The 18,752-nt window shown below is 33.6% G+C and overlaps 1 protein-coding gene across 1 annotated transcript in view; it reads right to left on the reverse strand.

Annotated features, from left to right (window-relative positions):
• The window catches only part of LOC120133686, a 50,665-nt gene that overhangs the window by 29,915 nt on the left and 1,998 nt on the right, over positions 1-18,752 (reverse strand). The gene's annotated exons all lie outside the window — the stretch shown is intronic.

Consider the following 18,752-nt stretch of genomic DNA (forward strand, 5'->3'; position numbering starts at 1 on the left):
TTTAAGGTTTCGAGTCTAATTTAATTTAAGATTCCATGCAAGTAATATTCTTTGAATTTTTGGATGACACACAATAATATTTAATTATTTCCTATCGAGAAGAATCGACATCTCATGTCTTAATGCACTCAATTCTTACCCCAATCGAAATAAATGAATATTACAATTTCATCCCCAAATTCGTTATTAATTCCAAGTTTAAATGCACAAATAAAAATAAATTTAAGATAACAATAAAACACTCTTTGAATTTTAGGAGGAAAAAAAGGAAATATTTAATTATATTCTATCGAGAAGAAACGACCTCTCATGCCTTAAAGTAGTCATTCCTTACTCAATCAAAATAAAGAAATATTACTATTCCCTTCTAAAATTAAATATTAATCCGAGAGAAAATGATAATATCTAATTATTTCCAATCGAGAATAAATAGCCTCTCATGCCTTAAAGAAGTCATTTATTACTCCAATCGAATCGAAACGAAAAGATATTACTATTTCATCCTAAAATTAAATATTAATTCGGATGTTATTATTTTGAAATCCCAATGAAAAATACAAGCAAAAATAAAACAGATTAAAAGCATACATCAAGCAAGTACAATTAATTATTTATTTTATCGACCTTTAATGAGAATAAGGATGTTCAATTATTTAAATACATCGAGACGAGACCTTGGATTCGATCTAACAATCTTTTCTCATTAAATTGAAATAAAAGAACATGATCTTTTTCTCGTTCCCCAAATTTTAAATGGGTTCAATTTAATTCGTATCACTTAATGAGATAGACTTTTATTTTAAAATTATCAAAAGTAACTTTCTTATACGTTATGACAATCACTTTACGACAATATTAAAATGAACGAATATTATCGTTAGCCAAATTATTTGATCGAATCAGGAAATGCTTGTGAGGTTTAATATGCAATTTAACATATAACAAAACTAATTATTGACTAAAATGAAATAACATAAAAGCAACATGCAAAAATTAAGATAAAACAAAATGCAAATAGGACTAAAAATATAAACAAATAAATCATTATGTCAAAAATTAAAACAAAATAAAGTGCAAAAGTAACTAAAATGAAGATTTTTAATATTAACTGCTAAAATTATAATAAATAAAAACAAATAAGGTACAGGGACCAAAATGTAATCAGATAAAAAAACATAGCCAAATAAAAAATAGAAAGTGACTAAAATGCAAAAAATAAAGGAACAATAGCTAAATAAGAAATAACTAGTGGCTAAAATGCATAAATTAAAAATAAAGCACAAAATTCATGTCTAAATAATAAAACAGAATACATCAAGTGACTAAAACAAAACAAAACAAGAATTAGTAACCAATTTCGAACAAATGTAAAAAACAAAATAGTGACTAAATTAAAATAAAATAAAATAATAATGATAAAAGTGTAATAAATTACGAAATGGAGGTTCAATGACCAAAAAATAAAAACACTGCAAACATAGGGGGACCTGAAAGAAAATAAACCAAAAAGTTAATACTTAAAAATAAAAATGGAAAATAGCAAAATAAGGACATTAAATTTAAAATAAAAACGAAAATGACACAACATGGTGACCAAAATGAACCCGGGTAAACTAGCAAGGAACACGCGCGTGATTATACCATGAAAGCCAAAACGAACAGGTATAACCCCAAAATGACGCCGTTTCCGGGCGCCTATAAATTCCCCCCTTTCCTCATTTTTTCATTTTTTCTCATTTTCTTTTTTTCAATTAATAAATAGAAAAGCTCTCTGTTCTCTCTAGATTTCGGCCCCTTGTCGGTCGTTTTGGCCCTCGTTGGCCGCCGCTGATGGTCGTTGGCAACCAAATTTCACCAAGAGATCGCCTCAACCCTTCATCCTAGATTTGGGATATGTTTCTCGTGAAATGGGCCCCAACATTGTGAAAATAGCCGAGACCCTTCCGCTTTCAAAGGCTCGATCGCCACCGTCCACCGTTGGATTGGGTCGATCTAGAGGTATGACACTTCCTTTCTCCTGACGCTTTTCTTCACCGTTCAGATTTGTCGATAGAGCCTTCGAACACCCGATGAAGTGCTCGGCCTAAGGTAACCTCTTCTCTCTTCTTCTCTTCCATTTTTTTTTACTTTGTTATTGCTAAAATAAGTGTTGAACTATGTTTTGATATAACAATTTATGGAAAAATATTTTTGGATTTGAATTGAATTTATTAAAAGTTTTCAAAGTTTTCAAAATTTTCAAAAATAATTCAAATTCCATTTAACTTGGAATTGAGCCCAAAATATTTTTCTAGACAAGAAGTACCGATACTGTAAGAACAGTATCGATACCTCATGAACAATATCGATACTCTTCATATGGTATCGATACCAAATGTAAGGCAAGTTTCGATACTCACAAGGTAGTATCGATACTACTAGCATTGCTCAAACTCTAGAATGCAAAAATGATACCAATACACAATGAGGTACCGATACCATAGGCTTAGTATCGATACCGTCAGGCCCAATGGCTAGTAATGGCTAGTTTTATTTAAAAATAACAAAGGTAGTACTGACACTCCCTAAAGGAGCATCGATGCCTTCTGTATTGGCAGTTTTATTTTATAGAAAAAAAACATCCCCAACGCTCCAAATCACTCCCAACTGCTAGAAACGACCATAACTTCATTCCAACATATAAATACAAGTTGAAGACACTTGAAGAATGGTTAGAACACCCATCCAAGAAATCAAACACAAGAAAAGAGTTTTCATTCCTATTTTACTTTCTCTTGTAAATATTTTGTTCTTGTGAACTAAATTCTTGTAAACACCCTATCTTTCTAGAGGTTTTCTTTGTTTACATTTCTTTTCCTTGAAAAAAGGATTGGTTCTAGTTTAGCCAAGTGACAAACTAGGGAGAGTAAAGGTTATCTCTTAATCATGTAAAAAGAAAGAACAAATTAGTGAATTTATTATAAAATCCTTGGTGAGGAGCTAAGGTAGTGGAGGCAGACTTAGTTTAGAAGTCGAACCACTATAAATCCTTGGGTCAATTGTCTTTTTCTTTAATCTCCTTACTCCCTAACCATAAAAACCAATTCAACACCTCTTGACAAATATTTTCGGTTGTTAAAGTGAGCTTTGAAAATCCCAACAATTGGTATCAGAGCTTGACTCATTAGAAGGTCTAACAACCTTGAGGCGATCCTAAAAGAAGCTCTATGTATTCCCAAAGCAACCGACAAGAAGATGGCTTCGACCTCCAGCTCTTACTACCTTGAAGATTCTCAACCGGTCAACAAGCCATCATATTTCAGTGGAGCTAATTATGCCTATTGTAAGGATATGATAATGCTCTTCATTAAAGCAAATGATCTAGGAGCTTGAAACTCAATCATGAAGGGTTACACCACTCCACCCGGTGAGATGGATGATTGGAGTGATGGAGAGAATAAGAAGTTTTAACTCAATGCTAAGGCTATGCACATCTTCTTTTGTGCATTAGGCCCGAATGAATATGGAAGAGTCTCTTCTTATTTCAATGCCAAGGAGATATGGGATAAGCTCCAAGTCACTTGTGAAGGAACCAATGAAGTGAGGGAAACCAAGATAAGTCTTTTTAACCATAACTACGAGAATTTCAAGATGAAACCAGATAAAGATATCAAAGCTATGACAGATAGATTTTTTATGATTGTTAACGGTCTAAAAGGATTTAGAGAAGTAATCCCTTACGAGAAGCTTGTGAGGAATATAATCTACTCTCTTTCAAAGTATTGGCAATAAAAGAAAACAGAGATCATTGAGGCTAAGAATTTAAAGTCTCTCACTCTCGATGAGTTGATTGGTTCTCTTCTCACTCATGAGTTAATGGTGAAGGAAGATGAAGAAGATGAAGAGAAGCAAACCAAGAAGAAGAAGGAGGTAGACATTACCTTCAAATCCACTAATGAGAGCAATAAAGATTTAATTGAAGAGGTGGATGAAGACGATGATGAAGAAGAAGAGATAACCAAGCCCTTCAAAAGGTTCAAAAGATTCATGACTTCCGAGGAAGTGAAGCATGAATCGAGCAAGAAGAAGAGTCCCCCGGTGTGCTTCAATTGTCAAATAATAGGGCATGTCAAGTATGATTGTCCCCTCCTACAGAAGAAGGGATCAAGCAAGAAAAAAAAGGCATTTGTGGCAGCTTGGAGTGATTAATATGACTCAAATAAAGAAGATGAAGTAGCCAAACTATGCCTCATGGCCATCGAAGAAGATTAAATGGTATCTTCTAACTCAAATGAATTATATTCACATTCTTTTGATGAGTTACAAGATGCTTATAATGATTTGTATTTGGAATTTGAGATCATGAATTCCAAATATAAGAAATTTATTTCAAAACTTAAAGTTGAAAATGATTTGGTTTCGAAAGTAAAAGTTGATTTTGAAACTCAACATGAAATTTTGAAAAATGATTTAGAGCTTTCAAAAGTCAAAATCAATGATATAGAAAAAGAAATTTTTTTTTTGAAAGTTAAGCTTGAGAGCTTAACAAAAGAAAAAGAATTAATTTCTAAAAACAACTCATTATGTTTAAAAATAAAAAAAGCTCACATTGTCATTTTCATGGTCATTTGGAACATACTTGTCCTTTAAAGAAAGGAAAACATTTTAAAATTAGACAAGTATGTGTTCCTAAGGGAACAAGGGGCATTGAAACTAACGTTCAGTGATCCAAAGCAATTTGGATACCAAAATCAACTTAAATGTATCTTGTAGCTTTGTGGAGCAATGATAATGAAAGTGAAGAAATTCAAATGCTCTAGCCACACTTGAAAAGGAATGGGTAACCTCTAAGCCTAATGATTTTTGTTTTTAATTATTTGGTTGCTCATTTAGGTTTAATCATGCATGAGTTTTGATTTTAATAATTTTATGTTTTCTATCTCATGTATGTTAAAAAGGTGTTATGATGAACACTTTAAAGATTTAATGATTTTTCATAATTTTTTTCATCACAATGAATTTTGGTCAAAATTGATTTTAAATGCAAATGATATCTCTCTAACAATTGATATCATTTTTCAAAATGTTTTGATTTTTTTAATTTTTTTAAAGTTTTTAACCTAAATTTAAATGTTTATGGATGCAATTTAAAATGCAATTGATATATCTCTAACAATTGATATCAAAATTTTCAAATGCATAACATTTTTGGATATCTTTATGCATATGCACTTAATTTCAACAATTGATATTGCATAAAGTATTTTAGACTTGGATATATTGAATTTCATGTGCTACTAACATGTTTGTTATTCTTTGTTGAAATTCAATTTTGTTTAATTGTCAAGCTTTTAAAGTCAAATTTTTGTTTGGAATGAACTTTTTGAGGAGGAACTCTGATTTTTCAATTGTTTTTAATGTCAAGTTTATCATTTACTCTCCAATGTTATTTTAGAACTTTAAAGTTGAATTATTTTTTATATAAAAAAAGAGAGAGAAGTATGGTTTGAAAAAAATCAATTTCTTAATGAAACGGGGGAGCTGAACATTTTCATATTTTTTCCAACAATTGGTATCATTTTTCTTTCAATATTTTATTAAGGGGGAGTTTTGTAAAAACAATTTTTCAAAGGTTTTGTTATATCAAAAAGGGTGAGATTGTTGAACTATGTTTTGATATAACAATTAATGGCAAAATGTTTTTGTACTTGAATTGAATTTATTCAAAGTTTTCAAAAATAATTCAAAGTCCATTTAACTTGGAATTCAGCACAAAATGTTTTTATGGACTATAAGTACCGATATTGTTCTCACAATATCGATACCTCATGAACAATACCGATACTCTTCATATGGTACCGATACCAAAGGTAAGGCAAGTTTATACTCATTAGGTAGTATCGATACTACCAGTATTGCTCAAATTCCAGAATGCAAAAAATGGTACCAATGTCAAATGGGGTACCGATACTACTTTACATAGTAGTATCAATACCATAGGTGTAGTATCGATACCGTCAGGCCCAACGGCTAGTAACAACTAGTTTTATTTAAAAATAACAAAGGTAGTACAAATACTCCATATAGGAGTACCGATACCCTCTGTACTGAGAGTTTTATTTTGTAGAAAAAAACATTCCCAATGGCTCCAAATCACTCCCAATAGCTAGAAACAACCACAACTTCATTCCAACATATAATTATAAGTTGAGGACACTTGAAGAAGGGTTAGAACACCTATCCAATCAATCAAACACAAGAGAAGAGATTTTCATTCCTATTTTACTTTCTCTTGTAAATATTTTGTTCTTGTGAGCTAAATTCTGGTAAACACCCTACCTTTCTAGAGGTTTTCTTTGTTTACATTTCTTTTCCTAAAGGGGATTGGTTCTAGTTTAGCCAAGTGAAAAACTAGGGAGTGTAAAGGTTATCTCTTGATCATGTAAAAAGAAAGAACAAATTAGTGATTTTGTTAGAAAATCCTTGGTGGTGAGCTAAGGTAGTGGAGGTAGACTTAGTTGAGAAGTCGAACCACTATAAATCATTGGGTCAATTGTGTATTTCTTTAATCTCCTTACTCCCTAACCACAAAAACCAATTCAACCCCTCTTGACAAATATTTTCGGTTGTCAAATTGAGCTTCGATAATCCCAACAAAAAGTATTATATTTTAAATAAAAAAGAAAGTTGTTCCCTTTAAAATGTTTTTTTATTGCCTTCCTTTTTTTTCGAGGAAAGAGGAACCCTTTTTCTTTACAACCACTCGAGTTTTATAACCCCTAATGTTTACATACTTTTCCTTTTCTTTTTCAATAAATGAAATCATTACATTGTATTGGTATTTGGTTGCTTGCTGATTTGGGTGAACTGACATTGCAGGGTTGCCTTGCACGGCTGGCGGAGATGGCAGTGGTAGGGGACTGGTGCAACAAGGCGACGTCAGATGATTGGTGGAAATAAAAGTCGCAAAGGACTGGTAGTGCAAGGCTGCGGTGGCAAAATAAGGTTAGGGTTTGAAAACCCTAATTTCTTTGGGTACTGGACCAGTTGTTGTTGTATCAGGCTTAGGTGTAATGGGTTCTAGGTCGATTCTAAATTTTTTATTGGCTTGATTGGGCCTTTTATAATGGCATGCACAAATTAATAATAATAATAATAATAATAATAATAATAATGGTAATAATAATAATGGTGTCGGGACAAAAACAGGTGTCAACATCAGCAACCTGTCATATCCAAGGCTATTGTGAGGAGAATTGATCAGATTTGTGTGAGTTTCTATTGGATGGGAGCAGATTTTCCTGCTTTGAGTGCTAATGTAAGTTGGAGCCATGTGTGCTCTCTTAAGTCGAAAGGTGGGCTAAGTCTAAAGGACCTAATAAGATAGAATTGTGTTTGCCTTTTTCAATTGCTCAGGAAGCTCCGTGGCTTGAGTGAGATCGTATGTCACCAAATGGGTTGATTTATGGAGTTTCTAACCTAGGAGTTGGATCAACTAGAGCTTAAGGAAGGTTTTCTCCCTTTGAGAGGTAGTTGGAACCTTGCTCGTTTCCTCTGGTTTGAATAGCACCGCGACAAGGAAGATTTGGTTTGATTTGCAAGTTAAAAAATCCAAAGTTCCATGGAGAAACCTGATATGGTTTCCTTTGCATATGCCAGGCATACTTTTATTTCTTGGTTAGCCATGTTAGATCTCCTAGCTACCAAGGGTAGGTCGTTGCACTTTGGGGCTATGGTGGTTGGGCTATGCATGCTTTGCACGGTGGAGGAGAAATCAAGAAACCATATCTTCTTTGAGTGTACCTTCTCGATTGGTCTTTAGAAGGTGGTTCTCTCCATTTGTAGTGATCGACATATTGTAGAGGGTTATGATAGAGAGGTGCGGTGGGTTGTTATTGGTTTTATGGAATACGGTTATCGAATAGAGCAAAATCACAACTGATAATTTGAGAAAATAAAAATAAAGATAAAGAAGACACAAATTTTACGTGGAAATCCCTAAATAATATAGGATAAAAAACACGGGCAACGGTAGAAGAATTTCACTATGAGAAGATAGGAATTACAATTTCTCTCGATCTAACAAGGGGAAAACAATGAGAATTCTCTCTTGATAAAAAGGAGAAAACAACTCTCAAGAAAACTCTCTAAATTCTCTAGTATTATGAGAAAGCTAGAATGATTTGGGATAATTTTAAAGCTAAATGGATTAGGGTATTTATAGTTGAAGATTAAGGACTAATATTATAAATACCCTAAAGTAAAGGGACTAAATTTACAATTTTCCCATTAACATATTTTCAATAAAATCAAGATGCAACTCTCGGTGCCCCTATTGTTGGCTAATACTATTTTTTCAATAATATCTGCCATGCACTTTCGGTGCATGTGCAAAACCAATTTTTAACAATCTCCCACTTGAAGATTTGATTGGAACAATCATATCTTCACACCATTCTTTCTACCTTGTTCCTCTTTGTTGTATTCCAATGCTCTTTGTCTGGATTCTCTATGTACCGACTAACCATTCCCACTGATTGTGCAATATCTGGTCTTGTGTATATCATAGTGAACATTAAACTTCCCAGTGCCGATGCATACGGCATTCGAGACATCTATATCCTCTTTTTTCACTGCTAAGACTCATACTGGAGGATAATTTGAAGTTTATAGGAAGAGGGGTAGAAATTGGCTTACAATCTTGCATGTTGAATCTTGACAAGATCTTCTTCAAGTATTTCTTTTGTGAAAGCCAAATCTTCCTATTACTTCTGTCTCGGTGAATTTGCATCCCTAGAATCTTGTTTGTTGATCCCAAGTCCTTTATTTCAAATTCCCTAGCCAGTTATGCCTTTAATTCTTCAATATAATCTTTGTTCGGTCCTGCAACCAACATGTCATCCACATACAACAGTAATATAACAAAATCATTATCACCAAACCTCTTGAAATAAGCACAAGGGTCTGCGTTAAGTTTGTTGTATCCACGGCGCATATTGAAGAAATCAAATCTCTTATACCAACACCTCGACGCCTGCTTTAGACCGTACAGAGATTTTTTCAACCTGTGAACCAAGCTCTTCTTTTCTTTTTCTTCAAAACCTTTAGGGTGGAACATGTAAATCTCTTCTTCAATATTTCCATGAAGAAAAGTTGTTCTAACATCTAGTTACTCTAGATGTAAATTCAATGTAGCACAAATTGCCAAGACTACTCGAACTGTTGTTAGTCTAACCACAAGAGAAAAGATTTCATTGAAATCAATACCTTCTTTTTGAGGATATCCTTTGACCACCAGTCTTGCACGATACCTCTCAACTTGATCGTCACCATTTTACTTGATTTTGAAGACCCAATTGTTACCAATTGGCTTCCTTCCTTGTGGTAGTGGCACAAGGTCCCATTTATTATTTTTATGAAGGGCTTCAATTTCTTCTTGCATCACCATCATCCAAAGTGAAGCATCTGAGCTATTTATAGCCTTTTGGAATGTTGATGGCTCACCGTCCTCTGTTAAAAGGTAGTATGCAATATTTCCTTCTATAACATAATCTGAGTGCCAATTGGGACGTCTTCTCACACGATCTGATTGACGAGCTGTTGAAGCTTCAAAACTCTCTACTTCTTGTTCATCATGTACTGATTCTGCTTCAGAAGAATCTAATTGTTCAAAATCCTTTTCCATATGTATCTGTGTAGTCTCTGAGTTTTCAACGCTATCATCGTCTTCTTTTCTTTGTAGTTTATCTTCTACAAAGATAACATACATGTTGATGATCACTTTTCGGGCAGTGGGATCCCACAAGTGATACCCCTTTACTCCATCAGCATACCCCAAGAATTTATATTTCCTAGATTTTGGATCCAACTTTGAAATTTCTTGGGAGTTGTACATCACGTACACTATACTTCCAAATATATGGAAGTTTGAATAGTCAGTTGGTTTACCAGTCCACATCTCCATTGGTGTCTTCAGCTCTATTACAGTTGATGGAGCTCGATTCACCAAATAACAGGCAGTATTGACTGCTTCTGCCCCAAATGATTTTTCTAGGCCTGTAGCCCTCAACATTGCTGTTGTTCTTTCTAACAATGTTATGTTCATCTGCTCTGCCACTACATTTTATTAACGAGTGTTCGCCACTTTGAAATGTCTTTTGATGCCTTCATTCATGCAAAAGTCATCAAATTCTTCACTTGTGTATTCTCCTCCATTATCTGTTATGAAACACTTTATCTTATTTCCAGAATCAAGTTCCACTCGCGCTTTGAAGTTTTGGAAAGTTGAAAACACATCTGACTTCTTCTTAGTAGGGTACACCCAACATCTCATAAAGTAGTCATCAATAAATGAGACAAATTATTTTGCTCCTCCTAGGGATGTAACTGGTACTTGCCATGTGTCAGAATGAACCAATTCTAGAACACTTTTGCCTCTAGAATTTGACGTGTTGAATTTCATCCGGCGCTACTTACTTGTTATTTAATGCTCACATAAAGTAAGTGATACCTTTGTTAGGCTTGGAAGTAGCTTTTGCTCCATAAGGACTTTCATTCCTTGTTCTGACATGTGTCCAAGTTTCTTATGCCATAGCATTGCAGAATCTGAACTACACGAGACAACAAAGGCTTATGCTTCTAGCAAAGTCTCTCCCTTCAGTATGTACAAGTTTACTGGTATCTTTTTCCCTTTCATCACCACAAGATCTCCACATAACACCTTCATGATTTCTTTCCGTGTTTCAATCTTGCTTGTATTATTATCCAACAATCTGTAGGATAATAAAATTTTCTTCAGGCCTTTCACATGCCGCACATCTCAAACAACTTTAATTGTTCCATTATACATCTTCAATTTGATGGTTCCCACGCCAATGATCTCTAAGGCATGATCATTACAACTATACACAGATCCTCCTGAGACAGGTTCATAATGATGGAATCATTCTGTTCTTGAGGTCATGTGATATATTGCGCCCGAATCAATGAGCCATATATCTGTAAATCTCTTTCTTCCTTCCACGGTGGTTGACTCTTCACAACATAGAGCATCTCCATCATCTGAAGTGTTTGCGGTATTACCTTGTGGATTTGAGTTTTTATTTAGACTCCAACAATCCTTCTTTAAGTTGTAGCACTTTAAATTGTTTTTGTTTCTCGACTTTGATCTACCAAGTTTGTGACTGTTGTTTTGGCCATATTCTGTTGATCTCCCTCTCATCATTGTCAACACTTCTGCTTGTTGCAGATTTACTTGTCTATCTTCTTTGTTCTTGCGCCGATTCTCTTCTTGTAGAACAGCAACTGCAACATCATTGAAGACTAGACTTGTGACATTATTGTTTGTCAGGTTGATGATGAGTTGATCATACGAATCAGATAGACTTTGAAGTAGAAGCTCAGCACGTTCTTGTTCTCCTATTGTACATCTTAAGGATGTAAGCTGAGAAAATAAAGTGTTCAACGTGTTTAAGTGCTCCGTCACTGAAGTAGATTCTGGCATCCGAAGAGTGTACAATTTCGTCTTAAGGAAAATATTTATTGTGCAACGATATGGCCTCGTACAGTTTGGTGAGATGATCACATATCTCCACAGCTGTCTTATTCTCCTCGATGCTTGATAATACTTTATCTGCTAATGCTAGATGAAAGTTTTTCATTTCATTCCCATCAATTTCGATCCATTTGTTGTCATCTGTGAAATCTACCGACTTTTCACTGATAGCTGCTAGACAACCGTCTTTCCTCATGATGGCCTTCATCATCAATTTCCACAATGAGAAATTTCTCCCATTAAACTTTTCAATACGAAATTTCGTTGTCATAGCTTCTATTACGGATAGCTCTCACTATTTCACTATCGTGAATAGTTCTCTGAAACCTTCAAAGAATGGGTAATACCTTCTTACTTTCTTATGTTGGAGGATCCACATTTTGCTGGAAACCACAAAGACAATAAGTAGATATTACACACTCTAATTTGGCTCTTGATACTAATTGTTGCGGAATACGGCTATCGGATAGAGCAAAATCGCAACTGATAATTTGAGAAAATAAAAATGAAGATAAAGAAGACACAAATTTTACGTGGAAATTCCCTAAATAATATAGGGTAAAAACCACAGGCAACTGTAGAAGAATTTCACTATCAGAAAATAGGAATTACAACTTTTCTCGATCTAACAAGGAGAAAACAATAACAATTTTCTCTTAATAAAAATGAGAAAACAACTCTCAAGAAAACTCTCTAAATTCTCTAGTAATGGGAGAAAGCTAGAATGATTTGTGATGATTTTGAAGCTAAATGAGTTAGGATATTTATAGTTGAAGCTTAAAGACTAATATTATAAATATCTTAAAGTGTAGGGACTAAATTTGTAATTTTCCCATTACCATATTTTCAACAAAATCAAGCTACAACTTTCGGTGCCCCTATTGTTGACTAATGCTATTCTTTTTTCAGCAATATCAGCCATGCACTTTCGGTGCATGTGCAGAACCAATTTTCAACAATTGGAAGGGTAATTCCTCATCTATGTTTATTATTAAAATAGTGTGGAATGCTTTCATGTATCTTATTTGGGAAAAAAGGAACAAAAGATGTTCTAGGAATGTTTTAAGGATTCAAGGGAGCTCCTTGAGTGTATTAAGGAAATCATGCATGTGAAAATTGTTAGTAGAGGAATAGGCAGGAGGAAGATAGATTCTTAGTTTTGTATAGCATGGGGAATTAAGGATCGAATTCATTCATTTGTAGAGGGATTCTTTGTTTATTAGTAGCAGCTGATGCTTTTCTTTTGAGTATAATACATACATAAACAATCTTATAATGTTAGTAAAAATGGTGCCTCGAATCATACTAACTTGTAAAATCAATGACTTTTAGTTTTTCTTTGCGTCTTCTCCCGAGATCAAAATACCAAGGATTGTCCAATTCAAATAATGCACAATAAAATTAAATTAAAATAAATGAGCCTAAACTTCTATAAAGTATAATATCCATGAAAAAATAATTAAAAAAGGCCATATATATCCTTGAATCCAAACATCTAGATAGAAAGTGTCCATACCCAAAATAATATGCATAGCCTGATGGTAGATTTAAATCCAAGTGTAGCCCTAAGTACAGACCATATTTTTAATAAAACATGGACGTTATCCACAAATTTTCATGTTCGACCCATCAATAATGTCGAAACGGTTTTTTTCGAAGAGGGAAAAGGGGTCTCGTTTTGAAATAATTATTTGGTAACCAGTTAATGATAAAACATGGTTCGATGAGCCGCCACCAATATATGATTTGGGTGTGATTGAGCACCCAAAAAATGTATTTGTCATTTTAATAAAATATTAACTTTAATTAAAACGACAAACTTGCGGTCTACGTTATCAAAATTCGAGTCCGGGAGTCAGTTACGTGTGGGGAAGGATTAACACCCCTACAGCGCCCTAAATCGGTACCTAGTCGATTAATTAATTGTCTTTACAATGAAATTTACAAGTTCGAGCCTAATTTATTTTAAGATCCCCTAAAAACAATGTTCTTGTAATTTTTGGACGAAAAATAATAAATATTTAATTATTTCTTATCGAGAAAAATCAACATTTCATACCTTAAAGCAATCGGTTCTTACTCCAATCGAAATAAAGAAATATTAAAATTTCATTCTAAAGTTCACTATTAATTCAAAAAAACCAACACCCAAAATAATTTTAAGAGTGAAAACAATAATATTTAGTTATTTCCAAACGAAAATAAATTACCTTTTGTGCATTAAAACAATAATTTATTACTCCAAATGAAATAAAGAGATATTACTATTTCGTCTTAAAGTTCAATATCGATTCGATTGAAAACAATAATATATGATGATTTCCAATCGAGAATAAATGACCTCTCATACCTTAAAGCAGTCATTTATCACTCAGACAGAAATCAAAAGATATTACTATTCTCAATATCGATTCAAATGTTATTATTTTGAAAATCTATTGGAAAACTCATGCAAAAATAAAACAAATTAAAAGCATATCAAGCAAGTAATTAATTATTTGTTTTACCAATATTTAATGAGAATAAGGATGTTCAATTATTTAAATATCTCAAGACGATACCTTAGATTCGATCTAACAGTCTTTTCTCGATGAATTTAATTAAAAGAACATAATATTTTTCCCAATCCCCAAATTATAAAATGATTTCGATTTAATTTGTGTCACTAACTGGGATAGACTTTCATTTTAAAATCATAGAAAGTAACTTTCTTATACGTTAAGGCAGTCACTTTACGACAATATTAAAATGATTGAATATTACCCTTAGTCAATTTATTTCGATTGAATCAAGTGATACTTATGAGGGTATCATAAAAAATTAATTAGGACTAAAATGAAATAATATGCAAGCAACATGTAAAAATTAAAATAAAAATAAAAGTAGGACTAAAACATAAACCATCAAACCATCATGCCAAAATTTAAAAAAAAATAAAGTATACAAGTGACAAAAATGAGCATTTTCAATATTAAGTACTAAAATTACAAATAATAAAAATAAATTAAAAATACATTGACAAATTAACATAATTAAAACACATATTCAGGTTCGAAATACAAACATGCAAAAACCACATGGGCTATTTCCTAAATATTCCATTTTTTCTAGCCTAAAATATACATTCGAAATAAAAAGGGGAAATTACTAAATAAGTTCCTAATTCTTTTTAAAAAAAAAATTAAAAAGCCACTACACATGACCAAAATTCAAAACACGCATAAATATATAGGGACCAAACTGAAAATAACCCTAACAATATATAACATGCATAAAAATGGGTAAATCACAAAAAACAGTCTCTACAAGTGACTAACATGAAAAAAAACGGCTAAACTAGGGGGACTAAACAATAATTAAACCAAAAATTACAAAGCATAAACATAAATGTGTAAATTATCAATCAGGTCCCTACATATGACCTTTTTGTAAAAACAAGTTTAAGTTAGAGGACATGAGCGTAATTTCCCTAAACTTACTCTATAAATACAAACTTATTTTTTCACTCATTTTAACTGGCTTCTTAAATAAAACCCTTTCTCCATTTTTTCCTCTCAAAATCCCTCGGTCGGCCAACTGTCGGACGCCTCACTCGCCCTCGGCTGCCACTCCGATCGTTGCACACGGTTACCAAAAATCCCAAAACAAACCAAAATAACCCTCGAGTCTAGATCTACAACTATAGACCCCTACCTTAGGCTAAAACTACCCTAAACATCCCTAAACACCTCTCGATTCTTTGGTTCTTTCGTGTTTTGACCGTCGCTAAGATGAATCGACGACCCTCACATTTCGATTTTACATGCAAAGTTTTTCTTTTTCCTATGCTATTTCAAAAAATAAAAGAAAAATAAAAATATACCTTGAACGTTTTATTTTTATTGCTTTATGGAAACTGAAAGGGGGAGAACCCTCATTACATTTTTTGTTTAGGGCTTCATAAGCAGTAAAACCCTAGCCGGGTTTTAGGTTTATTTGGACCTCGGGTCTTCAACTAGAATTTGTATTTAGGGTTTAGGTCAGATGACCCTTTGTAAGTGGGGCTCGATTGGGCCTACTGTATAACCTGAAAGAAATAAAAACAAAATTTAATAATAATAATAATAATAATAATGGGACAAAAAACAAGTGTCGACAACTACCCCTCTTTGCCCATTCTTGTGTCAACAATAATAGGGCAAAGACGAAAAGACATTGAGTTTTTGTCCGATCAACTTCATGCTTTGGAATATGATGAGGGATTTATTCCGCTTCTTCTTGGGGGAAAATCATATCTGGGGGCGTTGATTCATTCCACTATTGCTCAGGGAAGATTGAATCGAGCCAGACTTGTTCCTTTGTTACTCAGGGAATGTCAAATCTTGAGAAAGAGGGATCTGTTCCGCTTCTTCTTGAGGGAAAATCAGATCTGGGACGTTAATTCATTTCATTGTTGTTCTGGGAAGATTGAATTGAGGAAGACTTGTTCCACTGTTACACAGGGAATATCAAATCTTGAAAGAGAGGGACATGTTCCACTTCTTCTTGAGGGAAAATCAGATATGGGGATGTTAATTCATTTCACTGTCACTGATGAAAGATTGAATCGAGGAAGACTTGTTCCACTATTACTTAGGGAATATCAAATCTTGAAAAAGAGGGTTATGTTCCACTTATTCTTGAGGGAAAATCAAATCTCAGGACATTGATTCATTCCATTATCACTCAATGAAGATTGAATTAAGGCAGACTTGTTCCACTTTTACTCAGGGAATATCAAATCTTGAAAAAGAGGGATATGTTCTCCTTCTTCTTGAGGGAAAATCAAATATGGGGGATGTTGATTCATTCCACTGTCACTCAAGGAAGATTGAATCGGGTTCGACTTGTTTCACTATTACTCAGGGAATATCAAATCTTGAAAGAGATGGATTTGTTCCGCTTCTTGAGGGAAAATCAGATCTGGGGATATTGATTCATTTATTGTCACTCAAAGAAGATTGAATCGAATTCGACTTGTTCCATTGTTACTTAAAGAATATCAAATCTTGGAATAAGTGGATCTGTTCCATTTTTTCTTGAGGGAAAATCAGATATGGGGACGTTGATTCATTCCACTGTCACTCAGGAAAGATTGAATCGAGTTCATTCGCTTCTTTTGTCTTCGAAAATATCAAATCTTCAAATTAAACATTACCACTTGTTAGTATATGTTTGAAAAATTGAGAAATCATACTTGAAGATTTGGATTTCAAGATAATCTTTGAAAATTGATTTTTCTTGTGAAAACTTGTCTCATAGCCACTGAATATGGGAGTTTGCCTCCCTAAACATGAAACTTTGTTAGTACATGTTTGAGGATTCGAAAACATCATACCTGAAAGACTTGGGAGGATAATCTTTGGAAAATGATTTCTCACATGAGAGTTTGTCTAGCAGGCACCGAATATTGGAGTCTGTCTCCCTAAATATAATTCTCTGCATTTGAGGTTTAAACTCTAGCCTTCACTTGTTGGGATTTGGACATCATGAATCTTCTATTTTCATTGGAAGATCTTTAAAAACCATACTTTTATGTGTAAAATGTGAATGCAATGTAATGCATTTTCTTTTATGCAAATGATGTTCTTATGCATGAACAAATGTTGATTTAATTTTCATCTGACTCCAAAATAGAGAACCATGTCTTCTTCCTCTTGATCACTCTACTCTAAGGTTTACTTAGATATCGGTGTAGCAACTCATAATTTTAAGCTTACAACTTCTGATGATATGCCCAATCATCTTGTGGTCTTTTTATCTTCCTTGCCTCTTATATGTGTTCAAGTCTCGTAAGAGATGCTTCTTGAATTCTAATATGACCTTGATGCCCCTTTTGTCCTTGACTCAAATGCACTATCAGAGTTATTTTTCGAGACTCTGCCATTAGTTGATGTTTGACTGATATGCTTTATAAGGTAAGCTCTACTCATATTCAGGGTTCGCCCTGAAACTTCAAGTTGTGAGACTCATTCTCAATATCGTTTCGGTCTGAACCTTGTTATCTCCACATGATCTGGATTTCTGGTAATGCCCTAAACTGAGTATTTTCATGACCCAACCCCATTTGGGTGCTAAAATTTCATCCTTGACTGCTCTCACTCTTGCCTTCTGCCATGAGTTGGGATATGTGCCCCTTTTAAATAAGGCAATCATCTTCTTCTCGATGGGTTATCGAGGGTTATAGACAATGTCACGAGGAAGCGTTACAAGTTATATCCTCCAGTCATTATGATCTTTCGAACCATTTGCTTTCAAGATTTTGGAATGTTTATTTATTCTGCATTACTTATTCTTTTTCTCTAATAGAGGCAGAATGTGCCTCACCTGCTTCAAGAACCTTTCGCATTTGAGACTGTCCTGTTTGAAATATTTTTCTCCTTTCTTTTATTTCAGAAATGAAATAATGAAAGAACTTTGTAAAGTATTTCCCCTTAATTCAGGATCACAATTGAAGCAAACCATAAACATTAGTTCATAAAATATCGAAAGAATCAACAACTCTTTAATATTTTCAAAGTTATAGCTCTTTGACAAATGTCAAAATTCATAGGTTGGTTTCAGGTTGGCTTCCTATTTTCTAAGGTTTCAGACATCAATTTCTTCTTCTTGTCCATGCTATTTGGAGTGTTACACATGCCCCTTATTTTTGGCTTGGCATTTAATTGGGTTCAAACAAAATGTCGCAACTAGCATAATCAATTGCTAAATCTTTTATAACACTTCTATTTCAGTTCTCTGAAATCTTCCATTTGTTCAAGCTTTGTAAACTCCTCTAACAAAGGAAATGCAGAAATATTGGTCTAAAAATGAAATTCTTGAGTGCTCGTGTGAAATTGGCTATAACAGGTGTTCCTTAACTCCCTTAGTTCATCGTTACCGAAACTCCTTATTTAGTAAATTCGATCTAATTGGAGATTGTTAGGCTAGTTGAATTCAGCTTTATTGTGTGTGTGTGTGTGTAAAAATATATATTATAATCTCCTTTATCGGGCTAGCTGAATCTATCCATAAAACCAGGGTGTTTAACCAAATTGCTCTAGAGGAATAACTCAAGATTTATTTTATACATATATAATTACATTCTGGGTATACATATTCCATTTCTTAAGATTGTCATGAAGAACCTGCTATAGTTCAGGTGTTGTTGAAAGTCATAAAATCTCGTCATTAGAGTTCACTTTCAAAGCAACTGACGTAA

This window comes from Hibiscus syriacus, unplaced genomic scaffold (genome assembly GCF_006381635.1).
Source record: "Hibiscus syriacus cultivar Baekdansim isolate YM2019G1 unplaced genomic scaffold, ASM638163v2 tig00110584_pilon, whole genome shotgun sequence".
NCBI lineage: Eukaryota > Viridiplantae > Streptophyta > Magnoliopsida > Malvales > Malvaceae > Hibiscus > Hibiscus syriacus.